The sequence below is a fragment of the Musca autumnalis genome, unplaced genomic scaffold, assembly GCF_047663935.1.
Source record: "Musca autumnalis isolate F117 unplaced genomic scaffold, ASM4766393v1 scaffold_5, whole genome shotgun sequence".
Taxonomy (NCBI): domain Eukaryota; kingdom Metazoa; phylum Arthropoda; class Insecta; order Diptera; family Muscidae; genus Musca; species Musca autumnalis.
This window is the reverse complement of record NW_027412088.1, coordinates 49357433-49372486: the sequence shown is the minus strand read 5'-3', so window position 1 is coordinate 49372486 and position 15054 is coordinate 49357433. Positions and strand designations below refer to the sequence as shown.

Below are 15054 nucleotides of genomic sequence, written 5' to 3'. Positions count from 1 at the left end.
AGGCCTTTGATAGGTCAAGAGCCACCATAACTGTTCGGTCATACTGCCTGTTCTTGTTCAGTTCTCGACTGATATGTGATGATATGTAATGCTGTTGTGGTGCAGTGCATTTTCCGGAATCCATGCTGATATTGGGCAACTGGGATATTGCTTGTCATCATGCTTCCAGAATTTTTACTACTGAATACAGGAGGGAAATCGGCCTGTACGATTCAACTCTGCTGGCATCCTTGCCTGGCTTCAGTAGCAGCATCATCCTGCCAACTTTCCAGGCTTCTGATACATTATGGCTGGCAAACGATAGACTGAGGAGGACAATAGTTTAATATTCAACTCCGGATTCATCCAGTTGCTCAAGCATTACCATTGATATACCATGTGGGCCCAACGGTTTGGATAATTTCAGGTTTCGGATGACGTCTGCAACATCGCCTATCGGCTGGGAGGGTTCTTCTTATACGGCGAGGCACACTACTCTTCGCCATATCAATCTGGGGGAGCTCTATAATCTGTCAGTTCAATTAACACGAGCAGTTCTTCGAATCTGTCACTGTCAAGCCGTTTAAAGCAATGGCCGTTCTATAATGCCTAAAATATTCGCTATTGGCGGTAGGGTTGAGATCAACCTGTACGATTCGCCTCTTCTAGCATCCTTGCTTAGCTTCAGTAGCGGGACCAGCCTGTCAACTTTCCAGGCTTCTGATGCAATATTGATGGGCAGCGAGTAAGCCCACAATTGATTGAATCCTGTACCAATTTTGAATTGCTTCAGGTAGTCTAGCCACTATTTCCCCTTATGTTCGCCTACAGACAACAGGCTAGACTTCAAAAGCATGTTGTCTAACTCTGGGGTCTTCAGGGTTCATGTGACGAAGCTCATCACGCTCATTTGTTGTCAACATAATTCAATCCCTACCGATTATAGCTCTATCTTACATGTTTCTCTTACACGCATTTTTGTGTAAAATTATATTTTCTTCTTTAAAAATACACAAACAAAAAATTTAAATTTTTCTAATATTTTCCCTCCTCCGCCACAATACACTTTACAAAGTTCCTTGTCAATGTGATACATCCTTGTACGAACGAATCAATTATGATTAAATATTCAAAAGGATATTTTCAATTTATTTATTACATTTCCTTTATTTTGTGAGTGTGTGTGTGGGTGTAAAAGCATTGACAAAAACGAAATGAAACCTCCACTCAACTCTCCAACAAAGAGCGTTTCTTTTCTAATTATTTTTTCTTTTTTCTCTTTGTTTTGCAGAAATTTTTTGGTACCTGTCAATCCGTGGAATAAACAAAAAACAACAAAAGAAACAGTCAAACAACAAATATATAGTATTATTCGTTTGATTTGTTCAAGTGCGGCTGTATGTCCTTTGTACACATACATGCACACACATTGGCATACTCACACACACAAATGGATACAATCAATGAAAACAATCGAAGTTTCCATGAATTTGACAAAAAGTTTGAGTGATACAACAACTCAATTGTAATCAAGTTGGGGGTAAGTAGGGTCATTTATGTTTTATATTAGTATCGTTATATACTTACATATGCACACATGTTCATATAATGTATGTAAATGTATACGTATGTATATATTATCTTTATGTTGATTGCTATTTGTTATGCAAAGTTATTAGAGATACATTAAAGCCATATGCTAGTGTGTGGATGTTTTATGTTGAACATATAATAGAATGAAAGGGAAATTGATATATAAACATACCGCTACACCTAATAGTATAATACCCTAATATTCTTAACTCGCCATATATTTCGATAATGATATTAAATTTTTATGACAGAAGTTACACACAGATAAGAGATATTGTAAGAGCAATCATATTCTAAGAACAAATAGTGTATTTAAAAAATCTGAAAATATACAGTTAGTCAACTATATTATTGCAAACGATGAATTGTTAAACATTTAGATTTTTAATTAGGAATTACTACAAGAAATTCTTTCAATAATGTTGGGTTTGTACATATCTCTTGATTTACCTGTTAATGACAACATCCAGCCAAAAAATGCAGAAATCGGTCGTAAATTAAAAAAACAACGGGCAAAAAGTATAGGCACCTGGTTTTTGTGGTGTCAACTAAATAATTGCAAAATTAATAAAATCGTGGGATTTTCCCAGCATTTTTTTTTTAATTAAGGGTTTTTATGATTTTATGGTATGTGGACATGTAAACCCATAATTTTTCATCATAAGTTAATTTTTCTGTGTGTAACATAGGCGGTATATTCAGAAAGAGAGAAACTCAGGTAAACGGATTTCGTAAAATATGCTACATTTGGTCTATTCCAATTATAATAATGGTAAATCCGCCAGAGAAATCGCTAAAATCACCTCTCATAAGCTGATAACTATATGCAACATCATATACCGCGTCGAGAGAGATGGTAGGTTCAAACTAAGGACGTCACATTGTAGGCCAAAAGTAGTAAATCTACGAATTGGCAGGAGCCTGATAAAAGAAATTGAATAAAGACCCCAAAACAGCGCCAGATAGTTGCTTTTTCTAATCAAAATAGAATTTGGAGTAAGTGTGTCACATGGAAAAGTCAGAAAAGTGCTACATAATAACAAGACTTCATCATGAGTGACTAGGTAAAAACCATTACCCTCCCAGCACAACATTCAACTATTCAGACTTATTACAGACAACTTTTCACGCCATCTTAAGTATTTCTGATGAGACTAACATTATGTTGTACTATCACGATGGGCCTCAAAAAGTACTGCGAAACCCCTTTATAGCCATGGAAAACAAGAATTTAATACATACAGCAAAGTTAGGAAAACTGTCAATTATGGCATTAGGTTGTATACCAAGCAGTGACGTTGGTGACATCCAGATTTTGAAGGAAACAATGACAGAGTACGTTTATTTACGTTTTTTAAAAATGATTTAACCTAAAACGTCAAGAAATTTAGACCTGTTGACCATGAAAATGCAAAAAATTGCAATATAAGTACTACCAAGACAACGACCCTAAGCATAAATCGTATTTATGTAGGACTTAGTTGTTATACAACTGCACCAAAGTCATTGACACCCCAGTCCAAAGCCTAAATATTAACCCAACATCGACCATTCATGGGTACACCTGAAGACAAAAGTCGGGAATAGGATGCCCAATAACAGGAGGGACCAAATGAAATGCATTAAAGAAGAATGGCAAAAAATATCATTGGAATATGACATTCCGAAACATATTTATTAAATTCAGAGACGTTTACAAGCTGTTATTGATGCCCAAGTGGGCATACGAAATATTAGAACCAAATATTCAAAAAATGCCGTGGAGGACTGAAAAGTTCTGAATTTTACAATTCTTTAGTTAACAGTACAAATAATGAGTTGTTCTCCTTTTTGTTAATTTTAAGATTTTTTTAGTGAAATTTAGCTAATTTTTTATTTTATTTTGTTAATAAACATGTGTATGAATTAAACTGTTAACAGAAATATTAATAATGATATTTATTTATATCAATAAAATGTAGTTTTATTTTAAATTTTGTAATAATTTTGCTTTTGCAATAATTAAGTTGACTAACTGTATATTGTTGGGGCAACAATATATTTTCTGTCATTCTGTTTCCTGACACAAGATATATGTATGTTTGAACCTACAATATATATTTTCAATATATATTTTATTTTAAATACACTATTTTGTGAAAATACGAGGGGAACTAGAAACGTTTCTAGTCTAATAATGAAAACACGAATATTTACCATCAAAAAGATGATTTTTAGACTTTTTCGTGGGCTCAAACGAATTGTTGAAGCACTTTTTTCCACTCCGATTGAGACACCTCCAAAACATGGTTTTTGAACACTATAGCTGCATCGTCCGACGACGAAAATCGTTTCCCACTCCATTTTTCTTAATTTGCAGGAATCAAATGAAGCCATTTGGGTTCCAAGTCAGGACTGTACGGCGGATGATCCATCAATTCCACGTTTTGCCCGGTCAAAAAGGCGCTGCACAGAGGGCGAAATCATTGATCTAGCGGCGCGAAAGTCAAAAAATCAAAGTATAAAATTGCGAAATGTTTTCCATTATATAGATTACAGACACTCTGCTGACTAAGATTTTGTTTTTACTTTTTTGTTGTTGTAAATATTCACTCAGTTATTCAGTGTCAAGTGCAAGAAATTTTGACGGATCAGATTTTAATAAAATTGTTGCTAAAAACCTGATCTCATATTTGTTTAATTGTTAAATAAATTCGTAATAAAACTAAACAAAGTTTATTTTTTATTGATAGGGGAGGGTTTAAGTTAAATTAAAATAAAATATTTGGGGCCTGAAGTTACACAGTTATAAAGCAATAAATTTTCAAAAATTATTATTTTTTTGTATGTTTTTAGTGCAATATACTTTTGTTGGATGGAGCGTAACTGCAAAGGTCCACCGAGGTTCGGTCCAGTTATTTTTTTAATAATTAAATTGGACTCCCTAGATTCCGAATAACCAAAATTTAGCTGCAAATCTTGCTGATAAATGGTCTTGAAAAATAGCTTAAATCCTCAAAATACCCAAAATCTGTCGGTACGGTTATATGGGGGCTATATCAAAATGTAGACCTATGTTCGCAATTTTTGGTGGAGAATTTTTGTGTCCAATTTGAACCCCAAATACCAAATTACACCTAATTTGGTCGGAAAATGTAGCTTTAAATCCCCAAACTACTGAAAGTCGGGAGGTACCTTAAAAGGGGCCTATACCCAAACGTGGACCTATGTCCACAATTTTTGGTGGAAAGGTTTAGTGATCACTAGGAACCCTAAGTACCAAATTACAACTAATTTGGAAGGAAAAGGTGTCTTAAATCCTCAAAATATCGAATATCAGGAGGTACCGTTATATGGGGGCTATACCAAAATATTTGCCTATGTTGTTCATACTTAGTCCATAATTACCCACAGACACAGATTGAGTTTGTGCAAAATTTCAGAAAGATATCTTCATTCGTTTCCAAGTTATTAATTTCGCGCCGCTAGATCAGTGGTTTCGACCACTATGCGCAGGTTTGAATCGACGTGTGAGAGCTCAGTCAAACAAATTGTAATGTACAACTCAGAAAGAACCGTCCTTCGGTTCCCAAGCAATATAGTAGCCACACGGTCATTTTAGCCGAAGAAACAGGCGACCATTTGCTCCGAAGTGGTTTTCCCCGAACAGTTATCGTGGGATTTGGCTCGGCTTCGCCCCACCGTCGATTGCTGTTTTGATTCGGAATCGTACGCATAGATTCAAGATTTGTCGCCTATGACGATGCTTTAAACGTCGTTTGAAGCACAGCGATCGTATTTTGTCACAATTTGTTTGCATACATCGACAGTAGCCTTTTTTTAGCGATTGTCAAATTTTGCTGGATCTAACGGGAAAAATCCATTCATGCAATATCAACAATTTCTGAAATTGTGCTTCGACAGACCCTTTCTGAAAGGGTGCTTCGATAGACCCTTTCCGAAAGAATGGTCGCTTTTATATAGCCTTTCTGAAAGGAAGTGTGCTTTTATAGACACTTTCTGAAAGAAAGGTCGCTTTTATAGACCCTTCCTAACAGCAAGGGTGCGTGTATAGACCCTTTTTACAAGGGTGCGTGTATAGACCCTTTCTACAAGGGTGCGTGTATAGACCCTTTCTACAAGAAAGGGTGCGTCTATAGACCCTTTTTTAAAAAAGGGTGCGTCTATAGACCCTTTTTAAAAAAAGGGTGCGTCTATAGACCTTTCTGAAAGAAAGGGCGCGTCTATAGACCTTTCTGAACGAAAGGGTGTTTTTATAGAACCTTTATGAAAGAAAGAGTGCTTTTAAAGACACTTTCTGAAAGAAAGGTCGCTTTTATAGACCCTTCCTAACAGCAAGGGTGCGTCTATAGACCCTTCCTAACAGCAAGGGTGCGTCTATAGACCCTTTCTACAAGAAAGGGTGCGTCTATAGACCCTTTCTAAAAGAAAGGGTGCGTCTATAGACCCTTTCTAAAAGAAAGGGTGCGTCTATAGACCTTTCTGAACGAAAGGGTGCGTCTATAGACCTTTCTGAACGAAAGGGTGCTTTTATGGACCCTTTCTGAAAGATAGGATGCTTTTTAGACCCTTTCCGAAAGAAAGCGTGCTTTTATAGACCCTTTCTTAAAGAAAGGTTCTTCTATAGATTTTTCTGAAAGAAAGAGTGCTTCTATAGACCCTTCTGAATAAAAGGGTGCATCTATAGACCCTTCTGAATGAAAGGGTGCTTCTATAGACACTTCTGAATAAAAGTGTACTTCGATAGACCCTATCTGAAAGAGAGGGTGCTTTTATAGATCTTTTTTAAAAGAAAGGGTTGTTTTATAGACCCTTTCTGAAAGAAAGAGCGCATTTATAGATCCTTTCTGGAAGAAATGGTACTTCTACAGACCCTTCTGAATGAAAGTGTGCTTCGATAGACCCTATCTAGACCTTTAGACCCTTTCTGAAAGAAAGAGCGCATTTATACACCCTTTCTGATGCTTTTATTGACCCTTTCTGAAAGAAAGGTTTTTTATAGACACTTTTTCAAAAAAAAGGGTGCTTCGATAGACCCTTACTCAAAGAAATGGTGCTTCGATAGGCACTTTCTCAAAGAAAGGGTGATCCAATAGACCCTTTCTCAAAGAAAGGGTGATTCTATAGACCTTTTCTCAAAGAAAGGGTGATTCGATAGACCCTTTCTCAAAGAAAGGGTGATTCGATAGACCCTTTCTCAAAAAAAGGGTGATTCGATAGACCCTTTCTCAAAGAAAGGGTGCTTCGGTAGACCCTTTCTCAAAGAAAGGGTGCTTCGGTAGACTCTTTCTAAAAGAAAGGGTGCTTCGGTAGACTCTTTCTAAAAGAAAGGGTGCTTCGGTAGACCCTATCTGAAGGAAAGGGTGCTTCGATAAACCCTTTCTGAAAGAAAGGGTGCTTCTATGGACCCTTTTCGAAAGAAAGGGTGCTTCTATGGACCCTTTTCGAATGAAAGGGTGCTTCTATGGACCCTTTTCGAAAGAAAGGGTGTTTTTATAGAGCCTCTCTGAAAGAAGGGCTGCATCGATAGACCCTTTCTTAAAGAAAGTCTGTTTCCATAGACCCATTGTCAAAGAAAGGGTGCTTCGATAGACACTTTCTCAAAAAAAGTGTGCTTCGATAGACCCTTTCTCAAAGAAAGTGTGCTTCTATGGACATTTCGCAAGAAAAGAATAAATGATAGCGTGCTTTGATAGACCCTTTCCGAAAGAAAGAGTGTTTTTATAGACCCTTTCCGAAAGAAAGGGTGCTTTTATAGAGTGCAGAAAGTCTGTTTCCATAGACCCATTCTCAAAGAAATGGTGCTTTGATGGACACTTTCTCAAAGAAAGTGTGCTTCGATTTAGCCTTTCTGAAAGAAAGGGTGCTTCGATATACCCTTTCTCAAAGAAAAGGTGATTCGATAGACCTTTTCTCAAAGAAAGGGTGCTTTGATAGACCCTTTCTCAAAGAAAGGGTGCTTCAATAGACCCTTTCTCAAAGAAAGGGTGCTTCAATAGACCCTTTCTCAAAGAAAGGGTGCTTCAATAGACCCTTTCTCAAAGAAAGGGTGCTTCAATAGACCCTTTCTCAAAGAAAGGGTGCTTCAATAGACCCTTTCTCAAAGAAAGGGTGCATTTCTCTAAGAAAGGGTGCATTAATAGACCCTTTCTCAAAGAAAGGGTGCTTTTAGGGACCCTTTCTCAGAGAAAGGGTGCTTTTAGGGACCCTTTTTCAGAGAAAGGGTGTTTTTAGGGTAGAGCCTCTCTTAAAGAATAGATAGGACGATAGACCCTTTCTTAAAGAAAGTCTGTTTCCATAGACACATTCTCAATGAACTGGTGCTTCGATAGACCTTTTCTGGAAGAAAGGATGCTTCGATAGACCCTTTCTAAAAGAAAGGGTGCTTTTATAGACCCTTTCTAAAAGAAAGGGTGTTTTTATAGACCCTTTCTAAAAGAAAAGGGTGCTTTTATAGACCCTTTCTAAAAGAAAGGGTGCTTTTATAGACCCTTTCTAAAAGAAAGGGTGCTTTTATAGACCCTTTCTAAAAGAAAGGGTGCTTTTATAGACCCTTTCTAAAAGAAAGGGTGCTTTTATAGACCCTTTCTAAAAGAAAGGGTGCTTTTATAGACCCTTTCTAAAAGAAAGGGTGCTTTTATAGACCCTTTCTAAAAGAAAGGGTGCTTTTATAGACCCTTTCTGAAAGAAAGTGTGCTTTTATAGACCCTTTCTGAAAGAATGGGGGCTTTTATAGACCCTTTCTGAAAGAATGGGGGCTTTTATAGACCCTTTCTGAAAGAAAGTGTGCTTTTATAGACCCTTTCTAAAAAAGGGTGTTTTTATAGACCCTTTCTAAAAAAGGGTGTTTTTATAGACCCTTTCTGAAAAAGGGTGTTTTTGTAGACCCTTTCCGAAAGAAAGGGTGCTTTTATATACCCTTTCCGAAAGAAAGGGTGCTTTTATATACCCTTTCCGAACGAAAGGGTGCTTTTATATACCCTTTCCGAAAGAAAGGGTGCTTTTATATACCCTTTCCGAAAGAAAGGGTGCTTTTATATACCCTTTCCGAAAGAAAGGGTGCTTTTATATACCCTTTCCGAACGAAAGGGTGCTTTTATATACCCTTTCCGAAAGAAAGGGTGCTTTTATATACCCTTTCCGAAAGAAAGGGTGCTTTTATATACCCTTTCCGAAAGAAAGGGTGCTTTTATATACCCTTTCCGAAAGAAAGGGTGCTTTTATATACCCTTTCCGAAAGAAAGGGTGCTTTTATATACCCTTTCCGAAAGAAAGGGTGCTTTTATATACCCTTTCCGAAAGAAAGGGTGCTTTTATATACCATTTCCGAAAGAAAGGGTGCTTTTATATACCCTTTCCGAAAGAAAGGGTGCTTTTATATACCCTTTCCGAAAGAAAGGGTGCTTTTATATACCCTTTCCGAAAGAAAGGGTGCTTTTATATACCCTTTCCGAAAGAAAGGGTGCTTTTATATACCCTTTCCGAAAGAAAGGGTGCTTTTATATACCCTTTCCGAAAGAAAGGGTGCTTTTATATACCCTTTCCGAAAGAAAGGGTGCTTTTATATACCCTTTCCGAAAGAAAGGGTGCTTTTTTATACCCTTTCCGAAAGAAAGGGTGCTTTTATATACCCTTTCCGAAAGAAAGGGTGCTTTTATATACCCTTTCCGAAAGAAAGGGTGCTTTTATATACCCTTTCCGAGAGAAAGGGTGCTTTTATATACCCTTTCCGAAAGAAAGGGTGCTTTTATATACCCTTTCCGAAAGAAAGGGTGCTTTTATATACCCTTTCCGAAAGAAAGGGTGCTTTTATATACCCTTTCCGAAAGAAAGGGTGCTTTTATATACCCTTTCCGAAAGAAAGGGTGCTTTTATATACCCTTTCCGAAAGAAAGGGTGCTTTTATATACCCTTTCCGAAAGAAAGGGTGCTTTTATATACCCTTTCCGAAAGAAAGGGTGCTTTTATATACCCTTTCCGAAAGAAAGGGTGCTTTTATATACCCTTTCCGAAAGAAAGGGTGCTTTTATATACCCTTTCCGAAAGAAAGGGTGCTTTTATATACCCTTTCCGAGAGAAAGGGTGCTTTTATATACCCTTTCCGAAAGAAAGGGTGCTTTTATATACCCTTTCCGAAAGAAAGGGTGCTTTTATATACCCTTTCCGAAAGAAAGGGTGCTTTTATATACCCTTTCCGAAAGAAAGGGTGCTTTTATAGAGCCTCTCTGAAAGAAATGGTGCTTCGATAGACCCTTTCTTAAAGAAAGTCTGTTTCCATAAACCCATTCTCAAAGAAAGGGTGCTTTGATAGACACTTTCTCAAAGAAAGTGTGCTTTGACAGACACTTTCTCAAAGAAAGTGTGCTTTGACAGACCCTTTCTCAAATAAAGTGTGCTTCTATGGACCTTTCTCAAGGAAAGAGTGCTTCGATAGACCCTTTCTCAAAGAAAGTGTGTTTTTATAGACCCTTTCTGAAGGAAAGGATGCTTCGATAGATCCTTTCTGGAAGAAAGGACGATAGATCCTTTCTGGAAGAAAGGACGATAGACCCTATCTGAAGGAAAGGTTGCTTCGATAAATCCTTTCTGAATGATAGGGTGCTTCGATAGACCCTTTCTGAAAGAAAGTGTGCTTCTATAGACCCTTTCTCAATGAAAGTGTGTTTTTATAGACCTTTTCTGAATGAAAGGGTGCTTCTATGGACCCTTTCCGAAAGAAAGAGTATTTTATAAACCCTTTCCGAAAGAAAGGGTGCTTTTATAGAGCCTCTCTGAAAAAAAAGAGTGCAGACCATTTCTTAAAGAAAGTCTGTTTCCATAGACCCATTGTCAAAGAAATGGTGCTTTGATAGACACTTTCTCAAAGAAAGTGTGCTTCGATTTAGCCTTTCTGAAAGAAAGGGTGCTTCGATAGACCCTTTTTCAAGGAAAGGGTGCATTAATAGACCCTTTTTCAAGGAAAGGGTGCATTAATAGACCCTTTTTCAAAGAAACGGTGCTTCTATAGGCCCTTCTGAATGAAAGTGTGCTTCGATAGACCCTATCCAAAAGAAAGGGTGCTTTTATAGACCTATTCTAAAAGAAAGGGCGGTTTTATAGACCTTTTCTAAAAGAAAGGGTGCTTTTATAGACCTTTTCTAAAAGAAAGGGTGCTTTTATGTACCTTTTGTTCCTGAATTTGCCTTATGTATGCTGCTTTTTACGAACACTCAAAAAAGCTTGAAAACGGAAATGAAGAAAATGATTGTTTGTCACAGGAAAAATGTGTTATTTGCCGAAGCTTTAATTTCTAACTCATGTGGTCGTGTACACGTGCCACAGATCGAAATGAGGAGAAAATTATATCAATTGATGTTGTTGTTCGAATCATAATCTCATATAACATTGACACGCACTACTTATGCAGACACATCGGAACAGAGCACTTGCTAGTTGTGTAGTTGGCTAATATATGCGTGAATATTGATGAATAATGCATAGGTATAATGGGGAACTTGTTAATAGGTTGTACCGAAAAAAGTTTGTTATTCGAACTTGTTCAAGTGTTCGAAATTTGTTCCATAAGGGGAACAACTATGACTTACTATGAATGTGGAATACCGATTTCTATATAACCAACAGTGATCCGAAGGCCTTGTGGAATAGCTGACTCGTAGGCCTCTGAAACATCTGACGCCAATGCCCTTTTTATACTTTCCACCACATAATTGAGGGTGTATTAAGTATTTGATTCGGTTTGTAACTGCTCGAAATTATCATTTTACACCCCACAAAGTATATATAATCATTATCAGAGTGCAATTCTAGAAGAATGCAACATTTTTTATTAGTCAGTTGACATAATTGAATTATGTTGCCTAAAAGTATGCATCGGACATTAAACATATCATTGTTGATAATACAAAGAAACATATGGGAATATTTTCAAGGACTATCTGAGCAATAATGTTTAATTGTTAAAATATTATTTCTTGAAGGCAAAATGCATGATAATTTTGCTATGCAATTTTTTAGACATTATCAGGGTAGTTAGTAGCATTGGTAAATTTTCAAAAAAAAAAAAACGTTTGTAGGATTTTATATAATTTGTTGTCATTTATTCGCCCACTTGGGCCTTGTTCTTTCCACAATCCCTAATTGTATTACCCACGACACTAAGCATTAAATCTCAATTACCTTAATGTCAGCAATCGAACCATAAAACGTTGATGTAATCAAAATGATTTTCCTCTCCCCTCTTTTCATTGGTAGTCATTCCCTACTTCACTGTGATAATGGTAATTTCACTACTCTACCTGTTTTTCATGGAAAACTGAAATATTTATTCACCATCATTTATAATTAGTGAAATTGAAATTGACACTTTTCGAACTAAAGTAGCTGGGACAGCTGCCGCTTGTTTGTCGTTGAGCAAGGACATTCAAGGATGTAAAACAAATCATTGCCATCGAATATGATTTATAGACTGAAATGTGTAGAACTAAAAACAAAATCCAATTGTAGCCAAAAATATATTACAAAGATCCAGGTACGGGACTCCACCGAGTAGGTGGTTTTTTGACAAGCCTCCATTGTAACGCCTACACAGGTTGGTAAATTTCACACAAAGTTGAGATTTGTTTTGAGGGAAAGGAGATGAAATAAACATTGAACTTGGACAACAAAACTTTTGTTGCCTTGAATGGTAAATCGAATTAGAAAACGTATTTCCTTCATTCATTCATAATGGCCAAAAAGGAACAACTTAACTTTTACCATGACAATGGTTAATGCGCACAAGAACTTTGAGAGTTTTGTATGTGTAAGCGCGTGTGTGTATGACGCAGTGTTTAGCTCATGAAAAAGATGAATGAAATTTACAAAACATGTTTCACGTGGGTGGATAATTGAAAATTCCATGCTTCAGGCAGCATTGCCTTTGGATCTTTTATCATTCAGTCGGTCACATGGAACTTTTCGAACATGACAAACAGGTGACCGATGATGCGAAATAAATGTTTTGTTGAATGTAGAGAGAGAGAGAAGAAGAAGAAAGGACAATCGTTTGTTGTTACTTTTGGAAATAGATATACTAAATAGATTTATATTAAAGAAGTAAAATTGAATCAATCGGCTTTGATGACAGCTAAAACTTCAACTTAACAAATTTTTAATAATATACATACATATTTGAGGTTATCAATTGATATATTATATTAGTTTTAAATGACCAAACCATACATCCTGAGTATTTACTAATGCGCTGGATATGCGATGCGAATACATAATATGTCTTTACGTCCTTAACAATTTAAATGCATTTCAAATTTACGTAGAAATAATTTAATATAAAAAATTCCTTAGTATAATTTATATTATTCAAATGAATTCAAAATCTTTATTAGTCAGGTGATATTATTGAATTCTCTCGCCTAAAAGTATGCATCGGACTTTTACCGTATCATTGTTGGTACTTTTGGTAATATAAAAACCATGGTAGAATAAATTAAAGGTAGGCCACAGCTAACAGCTGATTACAATTTTTTTCTTTTTATGGCCTAATCTGTCAAAAGCAGGGTTGACATTTTGTACTGTTTTTGACATTATGCAATCATAAAGGTAGATGTATCGCTGAATTGTTCCAACAAAAAACTTCTGCTGTAACACTATATCTTAAAATTGAAAACAAGGACAAAAATGTGTATACGCGTGGCAAAATAAAATTGTTGATTTTTTTAACAAAACTTACGAATGAAAATTTTATAAAATATTGATATTAATTTAAATTTGTTCCAAAAGTACGGGAATGTACAAATTAAAATTTTTGTAAAAATTCTGCTGACATTTGTCTGCAAATCGGATGCCAGCAATCACGATGTCAGATTAGCCAAACTTGTCAAGTAGAAAATAAGTGAATGACATTTTTTCACTGTCGTAAGTTTGGGAAGAACTTTTGCTATTTTTGGAACACTTTGCCAACAAGAATATTCTGGAGCCTTGCTAAAGAAATGTTTTTACACTATATGGCACTTTTAACATTAAAAAGTGAAGCTCTAATGGGCCGATTCCGTACAGCGAGGCGAGTCGTGTCGCGTTGCCAGTTGCATTTTTTCCATTACGTATGGCAAAAGTCGCACGACGACGTCAAATTTTGTCGCCGTAATGTTCATTTTCCGGCGACAACAAATTAGCTGTCGCCGTTCATTTTTACTAACGAAAAAAAAAAATAAAAAAATAAAAATAACTTGTTATCGACGATTATTTTCTATCGCTGTACGTAGTGCATTTTTTAAATTTTGTCGCAGAGACGATAGACGACGCGACATGACTCGCCTGGCTGTACGGAATCGGCCCATAAGTTCCATATGTTTTTGTAATACGGGATAGGTATGCAGGTACATCTACCATTATTATTGTACCATGCCATTTGACGTTTTAAGCCATGGCTGCAGGTTGGCATTTCTCAGTGATTTTCATACCTGGCCTACCTCTCCTTTATTGTACCATGATAAAAACTATATTTATATTAAACAAGTGAGAAAAGGCTATAGTCGGTACGGGGCCGACTATGTGATACCCTACACCACTACCTCTGTGAATAATCTTTTCACTCGAAAACATTTCTTTAATGGAGATACGAAAGTTTTCACCTATCTGGCTTTTATACCAAATGACTTAAGGCGAACTGAACCAAAATAATTAATATTTAATTTTATATTTGACTACTGTCGACATCACCAACATCTCTATCTCTGTGAGAAAATTTCGTGATGATCCGATCAAAATTCCGACCTGTAGTGTGATTGCAGAAAAAGTGGAAAAAGGGATGCATTAACGACTATTGCGATATATCTTTGACTACCTACGCCAACCTACTTTGCATAATTTCAAAGATGGGATTTTCTACTTTCTTAGTCAGGCTTTGCTTTTAGAAGGTCCCCAACCAAAGGTGTGATATCCGTCATTATTATTAAAATCGCAAAAATGAGAAGTTGGGTTTTATTAGCGACTATTGCGACATCTTCGTTGTTAGACCACCTACGATAACCTACGTTACATTGTTGTAAACGTGATATTTTATACTTTCATTCGCAGGTTTTGCTTTTTGTAGACCCCTTATAGACACTGAGATATTTGCTTTGGAATAAAATGTTGACTTTTTCTGCAAATAAAGTTTTTGCTCATTCCGACCCCTAAATATTATCCGACCATCATCAAAATCAATAGGCTTCTTCCTCTGTGAGACCCTCATTAACCTTCGAAATTTCGTGACGATCCGATCAAAATTGCGCCCAGTAGCGTGATTTCCAAAAAAATGGAAAAATGGGATGTATTATCGAATATTGCGATATCTCCGTTATTTGGTCACCTACGCCGACGTAGTTTGATTTTGGTATACCCTTTATAGAAGCTGAGATATTAGCTTTGGAAAAAAAACGTTGTCTTTTTATCCAAATAAGTTTTTTGCCCATTCCGACCCCTAAATATTATTCGACCCTCACC

The 15054-nt window shown here is 36.4% G+C and overlaps 1 protein-coding gene across 18 annotated transcripts in view; it reads left to right on the top strand.

Moving 5' to 3' along the window:
• Mef2 (myocyte enhancer factor 2) overlaps positions 1 to 15054 on the top strand; it is a 337726-nt gene that overhangs the window by 206647 nt on the left and 116025 nt on the right. For all 18 annotated transcript variants that reach the window (XM_073988144.1, XM_073988141.1, XM_073988128.1 and 15 more), the window contains one exon: positions 1271 to 1519. The gene's annotated coding sequence lies outside the window, so the exon portion shown is untranslated. The remainder of the gene's footprint in view (positions 1 to 1270; positions 1520 to 15054) is intronic.